Raw genomic sequence first — 25,721 nt, forward strand, 5'->3', positions numbered from 1 at the left:
TCATTCACAAATTACGCACGCACCAAATTCGAAATTTCAGACCCCCCTCTCCCCCTTGCACGCGAAAATGTATGGAGAAAATTTCAAAAATGTATGAAGCGTACGCTTTTGTCAAACCCCTCCCCCCTTAAGAGCGTGCGTAATTTGTGAATGGCCCCTTATCATATACACTTAACAAATTTGTTTCAACACAGGCGGCAGAACTGCTCTCACTATGACTCTGTGACCACAAAGTCGGTTTTCAGAGGTGCGCATGAGAGCTTCGAACTTAAAAATTTTTTTGTGTTATTTTCGTGATCAGTGGACCATTCTGCATAGAGCCTACCCGCAGGCCTTAAAAAAATAAAAAAAAGACTGCAAAACGCTACACCCTAATTATTAGTCGACGTAATAAATAGAAAATATTTGTAATTTCTCCAGACACAGTTGTATGGTGAGTTGACTTATGAATCTTAAGGTTTCTGTCGACTTATAACTTTAATTGAAAATCTCTCTATTTTAAGTGTCGAAGAAACCGTTGTCTTGAAAAAAAACATGCGGGTCTATGGTATATGTGTGAACTGTGTCTAGACATTTTGCTGTTTTAGGCATGTTTTAACCTCCAGCATCTTATTTGATTGGTCAATCTCTCTAATCTCACAATCAACGCACATAAAGCGCTTACCTTATTCAAATTAATCTATTTATGAAAATTCATTTACTTCCGCGTAAACTTTTTCGTTCACATCAGGAAAAGTTGCCGTACAACCAGTCAAGTTTTCCTTCGACGAAAATGAAAACAAAACTTCACTGTGAGCTCATAAAACAAAAAAAAAACTTTTCGATGAAAGATTACAACCATGAACCAATTTACATCATATTGTTTCAGCTCCGTATGAATTGGAAATCTAAACAAAAGTGCTGGGATTACGAGAGCAGCGAGTGTATAGCATAGAGATACCATCAAACGTTTTTCATATAATTAGTACTTCAGATAGGCTATACATAATTCTTCGATATTTTCTTCGTAATTATTCGTCTTCTTGTCCTTAAAAAAGAATCGATTCTCCTCTTTTGTTTCCAAAGTTTGATTAATATTCCCAACATTTTCATTATGAACTTTGTTCAGCTTCTGTATATGTATAAGTACTTATAGCGTATACTCAATTAATTGTTTCATTTAACATTTCTACATGAAGTACTTTCTGTTAATGCTCTTTAAGGACCTGTTTTACAGGTGGTGATAATGGAACATGAACATGAAAACGTTCTTCAGTATAGCTTGGAATCCTTATCAGTTCAGTTAGATGAAAATTTTTACGTGGAGAAACATATATATAAATAAGCCGATATGACTAACGAATAACGATTCAATCAGTGTTGCATGAATATTGCGAGAAATTTTCTTTAGTCTCTCGTCAGTTGAATAGCAGCTTAATGTAATTTCGTCCGTCGTTCCATCTATCTATTAGGTTAGAAAGACTCTGCACTTTATGTAAGTACATCGTCTCATTCTACAGTCAGAGTAGAGGTGAATGTGCAATTATGTTATGTAAAATATCTTCTCTTCGCAATTGAGTCAATATAAGGGATTTAGGTGAAAATTTGAATATTCGTGGATAAACAGTTACGCCTTACTTGATAGAGACTTCATTCGTAAATTTCCATCTAATTGCACTTGTTACACACACATACACACCTTCTTATACAATCATTGTCAGGAAACGAACAATTTCAATGATAAAGATAAATATTAATCCAAATGTCAGAGAACATTTCCGGTTGCAGTGACACTAGGTACTCAAATAGATTTTCTCTGCATGCCGTGCATCTATTTTCATATTAACAGGTACATTGAGTTACAGATGAGTATAGTACACAGTTCGTGAAAAGCAGCTTGAAAAATAGGTTCGTGCAAAAAATGATTGAAAAAGGTTGACAGCGATTGATGGCGGTTGACGGTCCGTGAAACCGAAACCACCAAAACCGATACTTTCGTAATTAAAAATATAAAATTTAAATAGAGAATCGCTACCGAGATACCTAGAGAAAACGAAAAGACACTAGCATTAGGAAACTGCGGTCATATTGAACTCTGATTGGTCCTAAAATGCTGTTACGTACGGCTACTCTAATATTTTGGAGCGCTGCTCACATACATCGATGAATCCCATCGTAATTGTCACATTTAGTGACATTTAGTATTCTTAATCACTTTCAATGATCAGATGACTTACCAAAATTTATATAATAAGTCATTTAGCCCACAGCAGTTATTAAAAGTGCTGGAAACGGTCAAATAATGGACTTCAGATGACGTTTTCCCAATTTTTTCGAAAAGCGCCCGCTGCGCCACCCTACCCTTCAAACAAAAATTGTTTGTTATGACACAAAAAAGTGATATAAGAAGAAAAATCAGAGGTGCTAAAAATGTTGTTTAAATTTGATTCAGGCACACCGTGTACCACTCACTAACAAGACCGTATAGAAAATCCGTTTTCACTAAAAAAAATCATTTGTAAATCCTTAGATTAATTAAAAAATTCTCAAATCACCTGAAATTTAATAGTAGTTACGTACCAACAGGAGAATTCGCTTACTCACGAGGGCAAAATTTGTATCCAGAGCCGAAGGCGAGCGTCTGGTAAGCATTTTTATTCAAAAACGTGAGGTAAAGTTAACTTTACTTTACAAAACCAAAACTTTACCTCAAGTTTTTAAATATAAGCAAAGGATTGAAATAGTACTTCTTGTGTTTTTACCGACCTCGGCTACGCCTTGATCTGCAAACTTCACTAAAAAAAGTACGATTTCCATCATTATCCCATTGATAAGTAATGTTCTATTTCACAGTCACAAACAGTAATGTAAAATGCAATTTACCGTGCGTTGGCATGTTATACTATATTACATTACCGATGCCAATTATAACTGTTTTACAAGTGGAGGTGCATTTGTTTTCATTGGCATTTATTGAATAACCACATAGGCAAATTTTACGCTTTTATGTGAACCAACAACCAAGTAACGTTTTGAAATGTTAAAAAATTGTGAAATAAATTTTCTCAAATTCCATGCATAACATGTTGAATACGAAACACATTTAGAATGTTCAACCGAAACAGTGTGGTTTGTAGAAAACACAAATAATTTATTTTAGTGGAAGTTTTTGCCCCGCTTTAGGCCAATTCTTCATTATAAGCTTGGAAGTGCTACAAAAATGCAGTGCAGCTTGTTTAAATGATGGTTGCATTTCGTGAAATTATTTTTTATCATTGTTGTTACTATGTTCTTTGAACTACATAATTCGTCGCATTTGAACACGATCGTAATTGGCCATTTGACCGTTAGACACGCATAATAGGAGTTGTTCTCCTGTTGTCAGAGTTTTTTTTTCCTAATTTCTCAATTTGTCGATCGAATTTCGTGGTACGCAAAGACACGATTCAAAAAAGCGATGACTGCAAATCGAAATAGTAGCAGACACCATTCGGAAAAACTCGGGCCGCTTGTGTCGTAGGATCAAAGTAGATATCTGAATAGAGTATTCTGCATTAAAAGCAATCATCTGTTCCACAATGGCTACATAATACATTTAATTTGACTATAAAGTTTTACAAATTAAACGTTTAGCCAAATCATTTAGCACTACACCCAACAAGGTTAGAAAGGACACATAAATAAATAAATTTCTTTATCGTTTGTCACAGGCAGCAAACACATTTCGCCGTTATTCGAATGGAATTTTCAATTAAAATACACTCTAAATGATGGGGTTTAATCTAATTAGAATATTTAATTTAATTTAATTGAGACAAGACATAAAGCAGAATTAAATTGAAATTACAAAATTTATACTTATACACAAAATGGTATACCACCTACCTCTACGGAACAGCGAATAGGAGCTAAACAGATATGTACAAAAATAATATTAATTGTGATAGCTTTTTAAATAACAAATGTTTTGTCGACGAAATGCTGCCTTTTGTTTTTCCGAACATTTTCTGGCTTCAACCAAACGAACAATGCTATTAACTTTTGAATTTAAAGCTAAACGAGCCTTTACGATCAATAAATTTACTTATTTAAAGGTTCATCTAATTGATAGCATTTCTAAGATGGAATGTAAATGATAAAATTAATGGTGGACTTACCTTCTTTATGACCTTCATTAAATTTCTGGAGTTTCAAATCTTAATTAAATTCGAATGAAGAGTCATTGGAAGCGCTTTCCAAATTTATTGTTCAACTATATAAGGATACACATCCAGAGATATTATATTTTTATATGATAACAACTAATGGCAATGTGCTTCAAAGTATAAACGAAATAAAATTGGAAAATTGAGAGAAAAATCCTTGAAACAACTTTGAAAACCTATTCATAGAAACCCGCTCCACACAAAACTCAGACGTGATTTATGAACGCTCCCCAACACAGACACATTTGTTTTTTAATTCTTATCCTATCAATTCATAAAAGTTCGTTGATATTTAAGATATTTAAGTTCGTTGATACCACAATTTAATCCTGAGACAGTCAATTCGACTGAATGATGTTAGTTTAGTGAATTGTTTAATTCCATGTACAATGCTGTTTCCCTTTCGTTCAATTCATTGTTAGGATAATAAAGTCGATGCCAAAATACAGAAGTGCGAAGCAAATTAAAATTGAAATAAAAAAAATGACGGAAACTTCAGGCTAGGTCAGATTTTATGAAGAAATCTGAACCTGCATTTCTGAAACCTGTCAGTTCTAAGCTTGACCTGAATTCATCATACAGGTCAGGTTTGATATGATCACTATACTTAGGTTTCAGGTAAGTTTTTTTCAGGTCAAAATGGTTTGAATCAGGTTCCGATCGAAACAGGTTCAGGTAATTTTCGAGCCCACTTTGAGCTTTAAAAATTAAAGCTCCAGAAACTATTATCTTCAAATTATCATCGTAATTTTTTTATAGAAAGTTAGAGAGTTAACGGAAAGTCATCTGTTGTCAACACGCAAGAACAAACAATAATGTCTGTCTAGTGCTTATAAAGCGCAATAGGAATGCCGAAGTGATAGATTTCGTATAAAACTATTGGAGATAATTTAAACGAATGAAGTAACAGATTTTGGTTTGTTGAAATTTAAAACTTTGTGGTTCCACTCATCATTTCATAAAGAGAAGATAGTTCCTTCCAAATGATTTACATCCAGTGAATATTAAACGTGCAAACAAAATTCACTACATTAATGTCGGACATATTCACAGAATTTCCGGGTGAAAAAAGAATCCTCAAAATGCCGAAATGAGCAACCTCACTCCTCAAATTCTATTACATACAGAATAAGTTAACAAGCAAACTCCATGCAAATGTATTTTCAAATTTAGTTTATTGCTAGCAGTCGTTAAACCGAAACTCTACCTCACATACTTTACGAGATAAAGTTGAAACCATGAAATTGAAACAGAATTCCCATAACAGTTCGCACATGGCTAAACAGTGCTGGACTCAATTCGTATTTCCAATAAGAATGTTCGAAACTTTTTGGTTTCACCACCACGTATCGTGACAAACGGAAACACGACTCGTCACTAATTTGTAATGTTGTGCGACTTTTATGAATTATTAACTCGAATTGAATACAGAACGCAATTTAGGAGCACCCTTCGCAACAAACACTATGAAATGTTTATGCCGTAATTAACGTAGTCTAAATCAAATTGATTTATGTATTCATACCTAATTGAACTGCAAATCGTAAGCTAAAGGAATTTTATTGAATGCTCAAAGATGTGTATGATTAATGTCAATATATCGCCCAAATTATAAATTCTGAATTGATATTTATTATCGGTCTTTAGGCATTCATACTCTGCACGTGTGCATACACTGATAGAAAAGTTAACGCGCTGGACGTGTACTGTACGTAGTGGACGTGTAAATTGGCTGGCAGACAGCTCTTTTTGGATCGAACTTCGGGAACGTTTAGTACACGTGCACTGCGTCAGTAAACGTCCAGTACGTTTGCTCTGGTATCCGAAATAAAATGAAATTTTGATGTACATTATTTCGTCAAATTTCGTTATTTTTAATTTTAAATTTTTTATTTTTCGTGTTTTTATTCATTTATATCGTAACTTTTTCTTAGATAAAAATTTTCTCCATGTTCGGTGCTGGGCTTGAGCTGGGGACCTCTTGATCTCAAAGCGGCGCTTCAACCAATGTTGCAATTAAGACATACTACATTGATAGTTGTATTGTGAAGCGTTGGTAGAAGTAGGTAAACGTGGAGCACGTTTGCACACAAAGTACTTATACATGCTATACGTTTACTTACATGACACACATATGAAACTTTGAAAATATTTTTTTTAATTCTAATTATAACTATGGTATATGACAATGACCTAATATCGAGAATCGTAATCGTAATTCCTTCTTCTCCTTTTTTGCGTAATATTTCGATATTTCAACAGTATGAGATTGGAACTCAGGAAATAAAACGTTTTGCAATTTAAATGACTGAATTTAATATTTCTGTTTTTAAGTGAATCCTAAAATCCTGATACAGATACATTCATCTCATGTACGTAAAGGACTTGACATAGTTGCTATTAATATAAAATGCACAGTGTACGAATGTTAACGCACAACAAGTACGATCTTTTGACATCATACTTACCATGCGTATACAAACATCCGAAACGTGTGCTTTTCTCAAACGTGTTAGGCGTATGAGGTAATTTTGCGATGAAGTTACACATACCAAAATTTTACACATGTCCTACGTCGACTACACGCGTGAGATGTATGGCACACATATCGTACGTAAACTTACATACGACAGGTTTGCCATACATACCCGACGCATACTATGCATAACAGAAGTATATCATACATATCCGAAGTACACCGCCAAAATCTTTTTTATCAGTGTAGTGGTAGATGTGTGTGAAATGTGCCGTACTAATTAATTAACTTGACGAAATCCATTGATCACGGCTCAATGAATTCCTTTCAATTATTTATCGATGTTGAGTAATTCGGAGCTAAGAGAGATTATTAGAATAAGGATTTCTTCAAGAGTTTCAAGCACTACTATAAAAATGTAAAGTCTTCGGCTATGTCTCGGGTCAACGAAATTCACACGAAAACTCTACTTTTCATCTTTTTATCCGTAAAAATGTAAATACTGTTTCATCATTCACACGCCGAGCCTTTACCAAAAATTGACAGGCTCACATATCTTTTTGAATGTTTTGTAACAAAAACATTTCAGTAAAATTGTTCCGACAAATTTTCCTGTGAATACTCATATCCGTAAGAAAAAAAAATGAAAATCAAATTAAGACACCAGACACCAGGGTGTCCATACTTTAATTTATGTTTAACCGAAAACTAGTGTTCTAACTATACTAATTTTACAGAAAATGTACATTCAAAGAACCCTCATTTTAACATTCATTAAGCTCACAATAATGATATAAAGCTTAAAATCACATATACGAGACGAAAACATGCAAAATAAGGGTTTCCAACATATTTATTTCGAAACAAGCTATTTAATGCACTACGTACGACCCTTTTTGTAATACCTTTCATCATCCATGTCCAGGTAATTATGATGCCTTTTGCACTAAACACGACGAGAGACGAATTGCAAAGAGATGAGGGTGAGTTATTAGATGTGGGAACGGAAAAGACTTACTAGTTAACATACAGGACAACGGAAATGTGGTAAGTTTTCGAAAAGGGTTTTTCGGTGAACGAAAATGTAAACCTTCAGCAGATACCAAACTAATATATTCTCTGCATGATAATTATACACTATGTTGAGACAGTATGCAGCAATGCTACTACAGTGCCTATAGTGCATATACGATGAGCGTATCGTAGCGTAATTATACCATGACCGTGTTCATCCTGCATCGACGCTAATGTATCTCTTAGATGATACAAAAAATATTCGAAACCGTTTACTGACTTCCTTCTTTTTATTGTCAATAATAAACAAAAATCACCCCAAATATGAAAATGGCAAAGACTGAAAAGTAACAAAACTGTTGCGCCGCATTACACGAAACATCAAAGATTTATTTATCGTCATGCTTTGTTCGATTAGATACATTTCTATGACCGGTAATTGGCTTTCATTATCCATCGTTGCGAATAGGCTCCATTGGAAAGTTATGCTACATTATTTCATTTCCATTGCGTTCATCTGAATGCTTTTCTTTTCATGCCCATAAATCGTTTTTTTTTCTTCCTTCAACAATTTTTTGCTTTTTCTCGTCTTTCGAGTGTCGACTATATTTTTCCCTCTTCTCAGAAATAATGTCTTAAGGAGCATGGAAAATTCGATTTCAAATTATTTCGCATTTTCGATTGAAAGTTGAAAAAAAAATTTTTTTTTTTGGCTTAAGTACTCATAAACAGGACAAATTAGGTATTTGGGGAGAATAATATATTCGAAGAAGTTTTTGAATTTAAATTACATTTGAAAATGATTGTCAATGTTCACATGGTAGTGAAGAAGACATTTGTTGGAGAGAGACTATTATGTTTATGATGTAAATTTTGGTTACTACAACGTACTGTCGAAAATAGTTATTTGTTTGCCAAGTGTAGATTCAAAAAAGGAAACTCGAATTAAAATTGTCTACTTTTTTTGCACAAGTTGAGCGTTTTTCATCTATATTTACGAAAACTCCTTTCTATCCACGAAAACAGCATAACATACACATGTTAAAGAATCAGCACAAAAAACTTAATTGACAGTTCAGGACACAAAAGTTTTTTTTTTCTATCCGGTTATCACAAAATAAAAAATATCTCCGCTGCTTTGTCAATCTTCAGAATGAGAGGAATGTACCACTTTTTTAATGCATTTGGAAAAATTTCATCTACTCAGTCAAAATTTTGTTTAATTTTTTCATAATCCGTAGAAGCGTTTCGTCCACAGTTGCTAACCGAATGATAAAATTGTGTGTTAAACGTTGTTAGAAGATCAACGTTTCGTTATTAAAATGAAATTTTTGGCATCGTTTAGCGTCCCTTCTACTTTAAAAGAGCAAAATTACAAATATTTAATGGTTCTACACTAACGGTTCGTCATACCTTCGGCAGCTTGAACACCTTATTACGCTGAAACAATGAAATTAGAAAGTCAAAGTGATTTTTGTCTCTAACCAACTATAATTATTCGAACACAACAAAGCGAGTATCATACAGAGATAGTGTTAAAGCAATTGCAGCATGGTAATTATAACCGTGACATATTACACTTTTCAAAAAAGGTGAGCATACTCATTTTCTGAAGGTTGATAGGCTTCCATGTTAATTGGTATACAGCAATAGTAATTGTTGAAAATCGGCATTTTATAATTTGTTCATACACCTAGAAGGCAAAAGACTTGTGTGTCTAACGAGCCGAACTACTAGATAGTTAATTGCACACAATTTTATCCACATTATTGCACATTAAATTTTATACCATGATATATGACGCATATATATACACAGTGCATAGGGGATATAGAGAACTTTTCCAAATGCTAAATAGTAATTTATGCAACTAGTTGCGAAAAGTGGCAGTTTTTGTCACGGAATGTTATGTTATCAGACGAACGAAGCAAACTACTATTTGCATATACAACATTTTCTGCAATTAGCTGCGTTAACATACATTCTTCTGTATGAACGAAATATTGTATGAATGATCAAGAAGATTGCATTTATGTACGCTTCAAAAATTGGTTCACTGCGATTATGTACCTCAATAGCTAATTGTTAGAGGTGTTGCTGGATAAGCATTGGGTTTTGGTGTCGGGGGTCGAAGTTTGGTCAGGGCAGAATTTTTATTTACGGTAAATGTTTCAAAAGGAGTGGTGAAAGTAAATCCATTTCACAACTAGTGATGTAAAGTATATATGAAAATCCATTTCACAACGAAAAGTAAAATATAGAAAAACAGAGAAAAAAGACACTTCGATCGCCACCCATGAAAAAGTTCAGTTTTCGCAGCGGATTTGCATAAACTGTATAAGCGCACTACTATAACACGGAGATCGTGTTGCCAGGTTGCACAAAACAAGATACCGTCGCGTCGTGTAGAGTTTATAAATTAGTTGGAAATGTGAAATGGATGGCGTTGAAATTGTCGATAATTTGAAATGGATTAGCTACTACGAAATTTTTCAGTCAAATTATACCATCAATTTGAGTGGCTCTAGAAGTTTTGTATGGGTGGATATATTGTCAATTCAAAATGGAAACAACTGCATTATACTTAGTGAGGGTATTTTACAACAATTTATATCTAATTAGGCCGCATTTATAGATTTATGTTCGTTTATTACATTAACCGGGTGCATTGCACTCAAATTATATGTAGAATTTTGATCAAACAAACTTCTATTTGAAGAACATTATGCTATCTACAACACCCTATTAGCAACGAAATTATGAATGGGAGACAGACTCGGGGGAAAAATTGTCGTTAAATTGGATATTATTTCACCTTTAATAAAATGCAAAATGGGGAGGACGAACACCAGAAATTCTTTACAAAGATCATCGATTTTTTGTGTTGTTTAAAAAGTGGGAACTGCTAGGCTATGATTGCTGTACATTAAAAGGCGAGGGGAAAACAACTAGAGAAAATGGTGGGACGAGTTTGAATCCCATTCGATCTAATAGAAAATCCACTATTTGATCAAACAGGAAGAGGAAACTGGATTTAACCAAAATTTAATCGATTTGTTATGTTGGACCGTAAAGTTCCTAAAAACGATAAAATTAAAATTTTATCTTTAAATTGAATTGGTTACCAATGAATTCATTTAGATATTAATGTGAATCACTGAAGAAAAACTGGCAATAAGGTACCTTTTCCAACGTACATTAATCGCAAATCAACGAGGTAATGTTTCTTCAATATTTGTCTTGGTTACACTTCCGTCGTCCAAAACGAAATTATTGATTTTTAAACAATCGAAAAGACCTACGTTTTTACAGTTTGGAATGACTGCCTTACCATCTTTTCTGTGCTGGAATTTAATAAATAGAGGAGCATAAAGACTCGTTGGTGATAGAAGAAGTATGACTTTCATACAATAACGGACGGCTTAAATATACAATACAACCTAACCTCATTATGGCGCTCATAGTGCTCACTCGAAAACAATAATCATACACAGAAGCTCTAGTGATCGACTTATTTAAGAGGTTCCGAGCCTACGCTGAAATTGTAGCCTACATTTCTGCGTTTCGAAATTTTTGATCGCTGATATCTTTTTACGAGAGCCCTTTTTCAAAAATGTACGACCACATTTTCGAGTAAAAATATGTCAGCTTTGAATAAAAAATAAAATTGTCTGTGAAAGTTCCATGTGCTTTGAGAAAAGTGTACCTTTGATGCAAATTTGGGGCATCGGTACAGTTTTCTCAAAGCACATGGAACTTTCACTGACAATTTTATTTTTTATTCAAAGTTGACATATTTTTACTCGAAAATGTGGTCGTACATTTTTCAAAAAGGGCTCTCGTAAAAAGATATCAGCGATCAAAAATTTCGAAACGCAGAAATGTAGGCTACAATTTCAGCGTACGCTCGGAAGCTCTTAACCATTTACCATCGAGTCTCTATTTGCATGACCGATAGAACTTAGTGCAGCATTTTTAGCCGAGACATTATTCAAATCTATTTTTTACCAGAAAGTCATCATGGCTCATGTTTGTGCAAATGTACAAAGATTTGATTAAGTTGTCTTCTGCATTTTTTTGTTACATTAACACAAGAATTAGCCATCATCATTTACGTCTGGGCTAAAAATATGTCATTGAGTTCTATGGGTGTTTTATTTGAACTAAATGTGTTTTTAACAGATAATCTTACTATTATCAAATAATATAAGTGAGTCATAAAAGTATGAGTTTGAATGTAAGTGAGGGTGTACACTGTACAGTCCGTGTTAATATTTGTATAACGTGTGGTGAATTGGGCTTACTAAAAAACATGAGCTATTGAGTATTAGTACATTATGATACCGAGGAATATTGCCAGCGTTACACACTCGTGTATATTACACAAAACTCGAGTGCAATGAGCAGGGCCTATCTTTCAAAAACGCGTTTCTAAAAGTTCTGAAAGTTTTTAAAAGTTTCTAAGAAAATTCTAAAATTTCCCAAAGTTTCTTAAAGAAACTTTTCTAGAAAAATTGGGAAATTTTAGAAATTTTTTAGAAACTTTCAGAAATTTTAGAAACTTGTTTTTGAAAAATAGGCTCTGGCAACGAGTTTCTGTGTAATATACAAGAAAGTATTACGTGTGCAATATTCTCTGGTCTTATTTCCTTGACGAAAACGACCAACTATAATGTAAGCTAATGAACGCTAGGCAAATAATAATGACGTCACGCATGGCGCCCACAATAGGAGAATATTAATGTTCGAAAAATAGTGTACAATGCAGTAATAGTTATTTATGACATCTGGCGATGTACTTTATTAGGCTTTATTAGGCCGCAAGCCGTGTGTTATAATACACATCATGAGCCTAATAAACTACTTTACACCGAGATTCATACAACGTTTTATGCCCCAGAGCCAAGTTGTCAAATTTTGCATATTATGATGCTGAGTGGCATAAAATAACTTACTTGACAGTGGGACAAATAATGAAGATTCTTTATCCCCCAGATTGCAATACACACACTACATGTGCGATAGATGGATTAAACCTCGGATTAACCTCACTGAGAATGGCAAAACTTTGTCATCACTCGTGATTGAATGGCAGGGTCCTTTATCTTCAAGAGACCGAACGCCTATGCGATCGCTATAAAAGACCACATTAGTCCGAGTTCGTCCTTGTCTACTAATAGTCTACTAACATTATTATACTAGGTAAGGAACTTGATAATTCATTTCCAGATGAGTAAAAGTGTCCGAATGTAGTATGAAGTTTAACTTTACGAAGCGAAGGAGGGAAAGGCCACTATCCTCCCTAGTAAAGGAAAAATCGTACAATATAGATCGTTCTTTTTGATGGTATATGGTAGTCCAAAAAGAATGATTTTTCGCCCTTTTTTGTTATTGCAACCTGTCTACATGAAATTTCATTTTAAAAAAATGGCATGCGGTAGGGGACGAAATAATTTCCATTTATTATGAGTTTTTAGAAAAAATCTGATTGCCGATAGTATACAGTTGGCAAGGTCAGACTCACATTATTTTCATTATTCCACCGAAATATTTATTATAATATACGAACGAAATTGGATTTTCATTTTTGTCATACAAATAAATGCAATGGAGAAGAGAAGAAAAAAATTACGTCATGTGTGTTTGTCATAGTATGTTATTTCATAGTTGAGTTCATTTTCATTATTATTTTATTTCATTTTTGCTTGGATTATTACATTTTTTCGATCAATATGATTGAGGGTGCGATTATCTATAATGAAATGGAATATTATACATGACTGCCGTGAAATTTAAGTTACATTTTTTTTTATTGTTGTTGTTGGTGCTGGTTTTTTTTCTTCATGGGTTTGATAGCGGGGTGTTACTTTTTAACAACATGCAATTTGTATTTTCTACCGAAAGCACACGATCCGTTTTTAATGAAGTTACACCACCATGAAGAAGAAAAAAATGTGTTACATTCAAATTAAAGTGACACATTAAACGAATGTATGTGAGAGTATTACTTAAGCATTCTCAAGTGTGAAGAAAAAAAAGATCTCTGAACCGAGAAACCCGTTTTCCCACATTTTCGCATAAAATTTGCCCTAAATAGAACAGAAAATTCGCTTCCATGTGTATGCATTTCACTTGCCACACATGTTTACAACCCTTGAACACAAATCGATGCTGGAAACGCTGTAATATATAAGGAAAGAAGAAAAAAAATTCAATAACGAGGCTAAATAAACAAAATATTTCCGACCAAACAGAAAAAAAAAATTGAACTTCACTCATTCATTGTGTCAACCATATACGATTCAAACATTTCCCAAACGCATGTATTCGCCAAAAAAAATATATTCTTTTTGCGAACATGTGTAACACATAAGTATATCGCACATATAGAACATTTCATTGCATAAAAAACCCCGAATGAGGAAAAATTGCCAAAGTATTTGGCAAACATTGAACGGTTGCTACAAGAGCCCTTGAACTGAAGTTTGTATTTTCGGAAAATATTTGAATATATTTGAACAATTTTACTTTGCATTCAATCGCTAACGTAACGTGTAAAGACACACAATGCTACATATTATGAAACAATATAGCAATCGACGACAAACCCCTAAATTAAATAAGGTGTGAGGAGCACACGACGACGACGACGACGACGCCATACATATATGTAGGCTAGATATACCATACGTGTGCGTTCTATAATATATACGTATGCTGTTCACGAATTATATATATATACAAGATACGAACTCCACATATGAGAAGATATCTTATTTGTAAACATAAAATTTGTTATGAGACCTTGCGCCAGGATTTGCATTTAATATTAAAGGATAAAGTAAAATGTTTCGTTGCTCTATCTCTTAGGAATTTGATATATATGGGGTGATTTTTTCCGAAAGATTCTTAATAAGCGTTTTGTATGTACATCAGAATGAGAAAATAAAAAATGTGCCATTTCTGTCTGCTGGATGTTCTTTTAAGAAGCATTTTTTGTCGTAAATTTTAGTTTCATTAAATAATTACCGTCTACGTTTTGAATATAGACTTCAATAAAGGCGAATACTTCTGACCACATGGGAATATTTTTCTGATGAAAAATGACATGCAGATTAAGATTAATAGTATTTTACATACCAAGGATCAAAACGGTGTGTTTTCGACCCAGGTGGTGAAAACGTCCGAGGATGGAATGGAGCTCCGCGAAGCTTTCAGTAACAATGAATAATGTTTGTGTGCTGTAGCCTACTATGGAAAAACTCAGAATTTGTGCCAATTTCAGTGAACTACGTTTTCTCGTAGTATGACACACCACCACAAACATTTTATTATTATTACTCAAAGCCAACACATTTTAACATAAAACGATGGTCCCACTTTTGTGAAAATCTTAAACAAAAGTATTCTTTTCACTAAGGTCGTCTTCTTGGCCCTCATGCAAATTACGGCAGCTAAGAAAATTTTCTTTTTTTTCAGAATTTGTTATAATTAAAGTTTCAGTTTTGTTTTTGTCCTCTTTGTTTGCGTGCCTACGCGTTTTCATTAAAATTCTAGTGAGTCCTTTATCTACAACGTAGAAGGGAAGGTTTTTGTAAAAAAAAATGTTAAGAGACATCGATGCTTTGCTGAAAAGCATACATTTGGACGTTTTTTAAATACTGGATTTTGTAGCATTTTTCCCAGCTCTGAGAAAACTGAGCACTTTATGAAAATTTCGTTAAACTGCTCACTTTTCACAGAGCTGGTCAAACGATTACAACCAAAACTAATTTTATTTAACACTAAGTAAATGTCTTTTGAAATTGGTCAAAGCAATTACATTTTACTCTTCCTCTCTGTCAACTATTTGGGGTACTGTCTCTATTTATTCTTTTCAGTCTATCGAACGTTAGATTATGGTGCTTACGCCCTACCATTCTGCGTTAAAATATAGATAATCCGATTGACGGGTCTATTATTTCGATGTTCTGAAGATGTCACAAAAAAATGAACACAAATTAGTTTCGTGCATGCACCTATTCATGACATGTGACATGGCCATGTGAAATTACTGATTGAATTAATCCATTACGAAGATCATTCGATTTAAAATGTTTCGGATTATTATCCTTTCTGTTTTGTCCAATTATAAATTGCAACCAAACGCTTATTATAATAGATAAAATTAACATTGAACATTGTAATGTATTTTGAGTAGATAGCAAGCTGAGGTGACTTTGGGTATCATGGAGGTGAGTGGAAACGAGTTGGTATGCATGTGGCAAGATAGAATCAACATGTGAATTACAGCTGGCACTTATAGGAGAGAATGTGGAAGAATTGCGTACAAAATTGTTCCATTCTCTTTCGTATTTATCATGTTCAATGTTCGTCTGCGTTGTGAAATAGTTATTTGTTCACCAAGGGGAGAAAGTAGGAAATTCGCTCAAGTTGTAATTTCCTCTTTCTTCCCGAGGTGAACACATCCGAGCGTGACGTAAATAACCGTTTTTTCCACGAAACAACACATCAATTTCATTTTACCACTTTTCAAAATCAATAACAGTGGCAGTTGCAAACTCATGCTCGCCCCATGCTCGATTTGCATAACTAGGTATGAAAAGTAGAGTTTTCGAGTAAATTTTGTTGATCCAAAGCGTAGCCGATGTCGATAAACACACTAAAACGAGGCTTTTTATTTTTATCCCAAGCTATGTAATTTACATGTTGAGGGCGTCGAAAATAGTGCTTGATAAAAGCATGTACAAAAAATGTTCTTATGTGAACTGTCATCAGAGAGAGCGTCAAAGGAACACCACCTTCCCACTGCATTTGAGTGAAAAAAAAGGTTATTCACGCCGCACGGATGAAAATTATTTTTTATACATCTCAAAAACGTGTGAAATATCGTCGTAAGTAATTTTACTTTACTAGTGAGGTAATGTGGCCATTCCCTCACTAGTGAAGACCCTTTATCTGGATACGAGATATCAAATTACTTCACTGGTATAGTAATGTACTATCACAAGTGTCATATCACCAAAGCGCTAAATGCTCAGCGTCGAAAGTTATACACGTTTTTCCTAACTAGTGTTGAAATATCGCGACTATGCTAAAATGTCGCCTCCGGTTCTCGTTTCGCAAAAAAAGCATTTTAGCATGAGTTAGGAAAATATTCATGGTCTCTTTCAATAAATGCGGAAACACTCCTAGGGCGAGAAACTATGTTTTCCTTAATAATGGCATCCCCAATACACAAACGAATTATATACTACATCACATGGAGCGAACACATGAAATTCCTGAATAAGTGTGAATTGGTGTACCTTGACAATTATTTTTTATTTCTTCTGTAAACGAATTCACACTTACTGAGGAATTTCGTGTGTTCGCTCCATGTGACGTAAATATCTATTTTCGTTTGAACAAAACAGTCTTGCATGTGTTCCAAGGCATTATCGACTGTATTAAATATTCAAAATTACACAGAAATTATACCCTGGTGCTCAACTCATACTAGATTCTCGACGGACCGAGCTCATCACTAAGTGTGACCATCATTGTTGTTGATAGCAGATTATTAAATCTTATTTTGTCACGCATTCATGTCTAACCTTTAATGTTTGAACTATTTCAACATCTGAACCGCAAAAATATTGAATATTGCTGTGTCCGATGTGCCCATTATATATCAAACAATTTCGTTTCCATTGGCATTTTACGGTAGCACCACCACGAACAATAACAAATTTTACTGCGTGGAAAATACGAAAATATGAAATTTTGTGAACCGTTGAAATTGAGAAAAATGGTCCACATCTATAATATGGAACCAGAATGGTTTGTTACACAGAATTTTATTATTATTATGATGGGTGGCATCAACTATACATTCAAAATGTATAGTTTTTGTGTAGCAAAGGCAATGATCATCATATGGACTATAAAGCATATGGGATGTTGATGAATTTTACCCTTTTTTGCCTTATCATTTAATTACATTTTATATAAAAGGGATGGCTTTAATATAATATGGTAACCATATGGCTGGTAACAGATTAGGATTATCGGCGTCTATTATATAATATGACAGCGCTATTTCTTTTTAATTTGCTCATCGCCTTTTTTCATTGTTTTTTTGGGGAATTAATTTTCATATCATACATTAAACAAACACGGTGTTGTGGCCGACTGTCCACATATATCAGTTCATGTGACACACGCACACAAACACGATTTATCACCCCCTTAGTGCCATCCTATCCTATTGTTCTATCGAAGATATCCAGACACTTTAAAAAAAACTTTATGCAGTGTCATTGTCTGGCACTATACATATACATCGCGAGAAAAAGAAACTGTTGGAAGAAATAGCCCTTAATAGAAATGAAGATAATCCATAAAAGTGTCGTGACACTTTCTAGATGAAAATAATCTTTTTTCGGTATTGCGATAGTAAAAAGAGTGTAAGTATATTCCCATATAATAGCACACTTAGCACACTCTTTCAAGACGTTGTTGTGGAGGAGAGTTTTTTTCAGAGATATGCGCCCTTTTATTTACTAATGGTATGACTTCATAGTCTTTACGATTCTACTGGCAAGTCTGGTGTAGTTTCATTTCTGTTTATAAAAGTGCAATTACTTAACATCGAGAGAATGCCTTAATCCCAGTTTATTTATGAGTTCAAGCTTGTTTGTGCTTTTCGAATCGCATATATACAATATGAATTATGAACACAATATATAATTTGAAATAACCGAACACAATATAATTTGAAATCCGTTACCATTTAATGCATCAATCTCGGTAATTATTTAGATGAATAAAGTTGTTGTCTGTTTCAAATTGATGATGGCTCATGCGCTTCGAATTGAAAATTTGATCAGATATTATCTCGTGGAGGAGTAGAGTTACTAACATTCTAAAATCAACCACTGCATGGAGTAGGTATTTATTGGGAGTTGTTGCGTAGTTTTTAATGCCACCGAGTGATATTGGTTATTTATGACATCGAGTGCAAAGTACTTTATTAGGCTCTGGATGTGTAATTATGCCACGAGGTGCAGTAGTTACACTTCGTGGTCCTAATAAAGTACTTATGCAACGATTTATGCATCAAAAGTTTGCCAATTTTGCACATTATGATGCTGAGTTAGTGCAACTAAAATTGAACTTCTGAACGACTGAAATGGTTATTTATGTAACTCATAATGTGCAAAATCTGCAAACGTTATGTTGCTCTGACATAAATCGATGCATGAATCTCGGTGCAAAGTACTTTGTTAGTGTCATAATTTTACACATCTAGACAGTGGCACTGCCCATAATAGAATGGTAAAATTCTACAAATTCCTAGAGTTTCACCTCTCACAAACAAATTTAAAGTCGGCGTCTCTGCATCTAGAAAAAAGTCCAAGATAAAAGATATACCTCTAACCTGAGGGGTACACAAAGTACGCTTCAAAAAGTGTAAAACGTTTACTTTTGACATACACATACCTTAATAATAATTTGTAAATGCTTCCCTTTTTATTGTTAATCCCCTGAAAACTGTTTTAAACTACGACTGGATAGCCCTTTCACATTCACAGTTGAATTAAATTATAGAAAAATCAAAATTCTATTTCGCCTAATTATTACCTATCCGATACAAATGAAACCCCCTTTATGCATGCATTCGACACGTCTCCGAATACATTTTTCCCATTTCATATCCCGTACTTTTGATTTGTTTGTATTTTAACTCATCAATAAATCAACATGATTCCGAATTTACTATGGCAAATGCACCCGTCACATACACACACTACACACTTGATGTATCAAATGGATTTTAATAACTTTCCATCAGCCAAATTAAATGTAGTGCAATTTCTCTTTAAACATTCGGACGTAATTTCATTAAACGGATATCCAGAATCTAAATTCTAATAAGAACACCAACATGTATGTTTGATATACAAAATGTACATTATGGTAAGTCAACTTAATTTTAAATTAATTTCATAAGGCCCCCTCTTCATTACCGCTCAATGCATAATGGACATTAATGTAGAGTTATGTGCGGCATATGATTATTTAAATGGTCTGTGTGGTTGCGTCGTCGTCTTGTGTATCCACTGTTGTGGGAAGTAATTGAAGTGGTCAACGAATCTGAAAAACTGTTCTATACCACAGCAATCACTTTATGAGATTTCTACCACTAATTTTACTAAGATTGCAATTGGATGGAATGTGTATGTATATAGCATATAGCACCTACAACGTTGTCGACATCAAGTCGTGTCTCCCATACTGGATTCTTTGAGTAGATGCATCAGAGTTTCATCTTTACTCATCAAAATTGCATTCATCGAATAATTTTACCCCCACATGTTTGGTATCGTTGGAATGCTGAATTTAGTCGTGTGAGACAGCTCGAAGTAGTTAAATTTTTTTCCTCGACCAATTTGCAGATCTAAAAAAAAGTCCAAAAGCTTTGTCGGCCATGAAAAATGCACCATCGAATTTTAACAGCAACAAGTCACTTCTAACCCATTTCTTTCTGTCTCCAATTGTTCGTCAGAGCTTGGTCTCAATTATCAATGTTGTTTGGAATGTCAGTGATCTACATGTGGCATTTGAGTTTGATGTGTCAGTGTGGTTTAAATTGTCAGTATATCCATGGCAACTGTGCTAGTGCTATAGATATTCACAATCAGAAAAATAACTATGAACTATGTTTTAGATAAAATTTTCGTAGGCCTCCAGAGGCGACTTTTTTCAAAGACTTCCAAACTGAGTTCATATATTTTTGAGCAATATTTGGGAACGAAAGTGTGTGAGCCCAGCCACGACACGCCATACCCTTCCGCGGAACCTCTTGCAGGAAGGGAAACCCTCCGAACATTTGCCATTCTTCTGACCATGACTTCCGTGGGTGTACTTGCGCCAACCGGTGTATTCTATAGAATATAGAATGAAGAAACGAATCCAACGAGCTACAAATCATTTAAGTCCGAGACTCTTTGTTCCTAAAGTTAACAAAATAACTTGAAGTTTCGCGCTATTCATAATTTCCTAAGTAAATACCTGTATGACTACCGTCAGAGCATTTATGCCGAAACTTAATGTGAACATTTTCAATTTCCTTCTTTGTTGGCTACTCTTTTTCCTTTGAATTTTTGCTCAAATGTTTTACCGCTTCAATTATAACTCTAACAATCGTCAAAGCATGCGAAGTCTGATTGAACTCTTACTTTGATTATAAGAACTCGAAATTTTTACACATCTTAAATTGTTGTTCAAACATTTCTGTTTAATGTGTTGTCACAATAAAAGGCCGACTCTTTCTTTCATAATAATGTTTTCGGTTCGGAACGTCTCCGAACTTTATTCTAGCTTAAAATCCATAAGGCAACATAACAAGGGAAAAAATGGTTACCAACGCTCCGAAAAGATTACTTTATTATACTTTTTCATGGACAATGGTAATTTCAACGAAATGATGGCCATTACGTGCGCCCATCAAATAAAATCTTTATTATAAGTGTGGACAGAATATGTTTCTCTACGTTTCTACGACGACAAGAGTTTTCTTGTTGTTTTAGAAAACTTTCTCCATCGTCTTTTTTGAAAATTAGTTTTTCTAACCTAAATGAGTTGCTCAATAAAATAAAGTCCTACAAAGCAATTCAGAAATATATTGCTGGACATAAAGCACAGAATGAAGTTGCAATTAAATAATTGTGTGCAATAAAACAATTAAATCACAACCAATAACTCACTCAAACTGCCATGCCCTAGCCAATTTACAATCTGAACTTAAATGTGCTTATGCACTTTTTTTTAATAGCTGCAGCCATATACCAACTACCTAGCAACTACCTGGATGGTAGCTCGTGTGGGATTACATTCATTGATACTCATGAAAACCGAAATGTACATTTCCTGCTGTTTAAAAATTTAAATCTTCATTTATATGAAAGCCTTGGTAATTGTACAATTAGTCGAATTGTGTTTGGAAAGTTTGAAAATTGTTTTATTGCTTCGTGATTTTATTACAGAAAAAAGTAATTCGAAAGACCTAAATAAATGATGTGTTGGAAGAGCTGACAATGGGGAGTTGTGTTTTTATTTACGTTCCTATACACCTAGAAGCCGGTGGCTTGTTCAATTTAAATTTCACTTATCAGCAACGAATTTTTAATGTATTTCTGAATTGTCTTATTATGAAAATTAAAACATTCAAGACCAAGAGACTTCCTTATTCGATTCGTGATTAATTTACAGTTGGAGTTGCGGGAATTGTTTTTTTTTTTGGTAATTTTACAAAAATAATATCGAGCGATATCGAGCGACCCGAAGGCCAATATGCCGTAACACGTAAAAATGAATAGTAATTTAAACCATTTCCACAGAAAGATAAAGATAAAATACAACTGAATTTCAGTGTTGGGTGTTCAGAGTCTTGCCGAGATAGCATTGAACTGATAATACTTTTTTAGACAAGTTTTGTATTATACTCTCGCAGGTTACGCAGCAAATCAGTAACTTTGGTACATTGTTTGTTTTCCTAATTAAAGAGTGGATTTGTTTCGACAAAAGATATCAAGCAATACTTATTCATTTAATTATCTATCATTACGATTGATGGTCGAAGGAATTTTTTCCCCAAATATTGGCATAAATTTGCAGGGTAAGAAAAAGCGTCGCATTCCACTGAAAAAGTTAAATTTTCCAATTGAATCCAATAGAAACTCTATGTTTTTGAAAGCTGTGGGGACTTACGTATTGCACGATGTTTCGGCTTAAGAGTATATTGATCTTGAGAGCATTTGCAAAACCTAATTGCATGACCAAAACTAAATACTTCAAACCTGTAGATTTTTTTTTTAGGTATAAATAAGTGATATGATCCTCTTAGTCATATCAATGATAATATTCATTATGAATTCAAAGAGTTGAACTTCGTGAAATCAGTCTGTTGCGCATTTTTTTCCCTGATCTACTTACTCTACATACTACGATTGTTCTGGCACAAAATAGGAAAATCCGCTGTATTGTGTTCATCTATTCAGCTAAATGTATCATTGTAATGTTATATTGTTACGGAATATTTTGCTTTCCACACAAACTAATTTTATTGATTTCAGATCAAAGGGCCGAGGGGCCGGCAAAGCCGACGCATCCAGCTCAACCGGTAACGGTCAAATGTCGTGATTGTGGACAAATTTATGTTCCCCCCCATCCTCACATTTGCAGAAGTATACGATGTGGTAATCGTTAATAAATTTTGAAAATCGAAAGGTGTTAGAAATAATTATTATCTGAACAAATTTCAAATGAAAAAGTAAAAAATACAAGTTGAAAGTGCCTCACAGTTCGAATCGAACAAACACGGTTGACCAGACAGTTGATTATTATCGGGTCTATTAGTTCTATCGATCAAAGTATTTTTAATCGATTAATTTCAAATCTTGTACTTCAATTTTTTTAAACATGCCTTTTACTGTACAAAGAACCACATTACCCAGAGGTTGTCATAATTTTGTTGCCATTATGGATAAGAGATGAATAGCCGTATGTGACAGGTTATAGTCGACCAGTTAGAAAACAATAAGAAATCAGGAAATATTCAAAAAAGCCTAAAGGCCAACACACACTGGCATCTAGTGTCATCGGGAATACGATATTTCTATTGTTTAAATCAGCTAAAATCGGTTAAAACTGGTTTTAGCAATAGAAATATCATATTCCTAACTGACACTAGATGCTAGTGTGTGTTGGCCTTAACTGGTGGTATTAAGAGATACTAAGATTGGAAAGCCGATGAAACGAAATGCACAAGCGAAAGTATGGTACTGTGTCGAATATGGAATATAAAGCATCGGAATCGCATGGTCTTAATGTATCAAAAATTATTTGACATCAAATATATCGAGAATTGTAGATGTTTATAAAAAGAACGGCGACAAAACGAATTTAATCGCCTTTCAGACAATTCCTCTGAAAGTCCATGAAATTGCTGCTAAACGATAAATTATTGAAAAGATCCAGCTTCAATGGAAAAGTGCATAGCAAGGTTTATGCACAGAAACAACCGGAACACCTTTCTACTACTTCTATTAAGGTGGTGAAAGAATCAAGGCGACCTTGGAATTTACATTCACATTACAGCGTAGTCAGTCAAAATGTAAAATAATGTTTGTAGAATACAGAGAAATAAGGTGTGAATTTGGCACCGAGAACTGTGAGTTTGTTTGCTTGAGAGAGTATTGCATTAAACGTTTTTTAGAACTGTTAACTCTCGAATAGTTAACGCAATATAATATTCTACTGAGGAAAAGAACTATATTTCCAATTCCATATTTCATTGCATAATTTAGGCCGTCAATTGGTGTGGTGATGGAATGATTAATTATTGATGGCCATCGTGAAGGGAGTGTTTTATTGAGTTAAATGTCCTCTGTCATTGTGTCTGTGTTTTAGTCGAAAAAAACGAGATAGAAAAGCTACACTAAAACCATTGATTCATTCAACACGTTCGGATTTTCATTTCATGATGAATATTTAGCAACTTTTTCGATGTTTGTGGTGATGATGATGTACATAAAATTGTCAATCGTCCACACAGCCGTTTAGTATTACAAATGAGAGCCGATTTGTTGGAATAGTTTCTTTTTTTTAGATTTTATCAACCATAAATGAAAGAGACATGTCACATCGTCAATTCGAATGCGACATGAAATTAAGTTTAACGTGAGGTCATCATTCAAAACAGAGTTTGTGCTTAAGTGCGAGTAATTTAACAGTCTGGAAATTACAGCCTTTTTTGTCGGAGTAAAAAGTTGTTTGAAAAATAGCCCAGAATAAATTCAAACAAAATAAAAAAAAATGCAAATTTCGCTGACACGCACATATTGTTGAAGACACTGCGTCTGGAAATTTATCACCTAAAGATGGTAGAATTTAATAGAAAAAAGTTTGTTTGTTTTATTTGTTTAAAAACAGAAACAAAGAAAAAAATAGAAGAAAAGCCATTCACAATTTCACATGAACCATCGTAACTTTTTCTCGTTTTTATATTGCAACAAAATGGTTCAATTTAAGTCTCATTCGAATAAATAAAGGTAAATAAGGCCCCAAAGGAGTTATGTTAGTTCGGCGTGTATGGATATGGATACATTATTGTACCACGGCATTGTATATATACAACACAATTCTACACTGTACAATGCACCAACTGAATTGTGTGTTTATACAGATACAACACACACACACAAAAAAATAAAAATTTATCCGATTTTATATTTTAAAATATTCTCATGGGTATAAAATCCACTCTTTGCCATATTATCATCTGAATATATGTACAATACACTTCTATACAGAGAGACGTATATACCAAGTAGAAGTTATAACATTTCTAGATGAAAATAACATAACTGTCATCTCCTTGAGTATTTTTTTTTTTTTAAAGCGATAACTTAACATTTTACCTTTTACCGAATAACTAAATCGCAAATCCTCAACGGTGTATGTATGTATATATATCTCTGGTGATGCGAGAACTGAACGGATAGTGTAAGAAGTACATATAGCGGTGTGTATTAAAAAACATTGTGTGGAAAGAACTTTACACAGGGTATATAAATTCTAAACACTAACAGCTGTTTGTTGCTTATAACAGACGAGGGATAGAATAATTCGAATATAGCTCAGACAAGATCTCTGTTACGTAATGTATACACACAACACCCCTTTTGTTTAGTGTTACTAATGTAATACTTCTGTGGTGATAAATCATATCAACAAAACGGTATTGTATTATTATGAGGGTGATGTTCTACTAAGTTCATATTTTTAGTATAACTAAAATGTGTGAATTTTTGTTGAAAATTTGCTAGTTTTTTGTTGAACCATTATATCATCACAACGGAAAGATTTCTAGTATTTTTAAATGTTTTTCTTTTGTTGTATTTAATTTATAGGTTTTGTTTAGGTTAGGTGATGAGCTGGAAGTTTAGAATCCGAAGAAAACAAGAAATCGCATAAAAGTTGCTAATTGAAATGAGCTGGTT

General features: G+C 33.8%; 1 long non-coding RNA gene across 1 annotated transcript; it reads left to right on the top strand.

Moving 5' to 3' along the window:
• Window positions 1–22,574: 22,574 nt before the first annotated feature.
• Window positions 22,575–24,529, top strand: LOC119068021. The gene is made up of 3 exons (XR_005086082.1): window positions 22,575–22,732; window positions 22,794–22,949; window positions 24,315–24,529. It is a non-coding gene; the product is annotated as an uncharacterized LOC119068021 (long non-coding RNA).
• The last annotated feature ends 1,192 nt before the right edge of the window (window positions 24,530–25,721 follow it).

This window comes from Bradysia coprophila (genome assembly GCF_014529535.1).
Source record: "Bradysia coprophila strain Holo2 chromosome X unlocalized genomic scaffold, BU_Bcop_v1 contig_173, whole genome shotgun sequence".
Classification (NCBI taxonomy): domain Eukaryota; kingdom Metazoa; phylum Arthropoda; class Insecta; order Diptera; family Sciaridae; genus Bradysia; species Bradysia coprophila.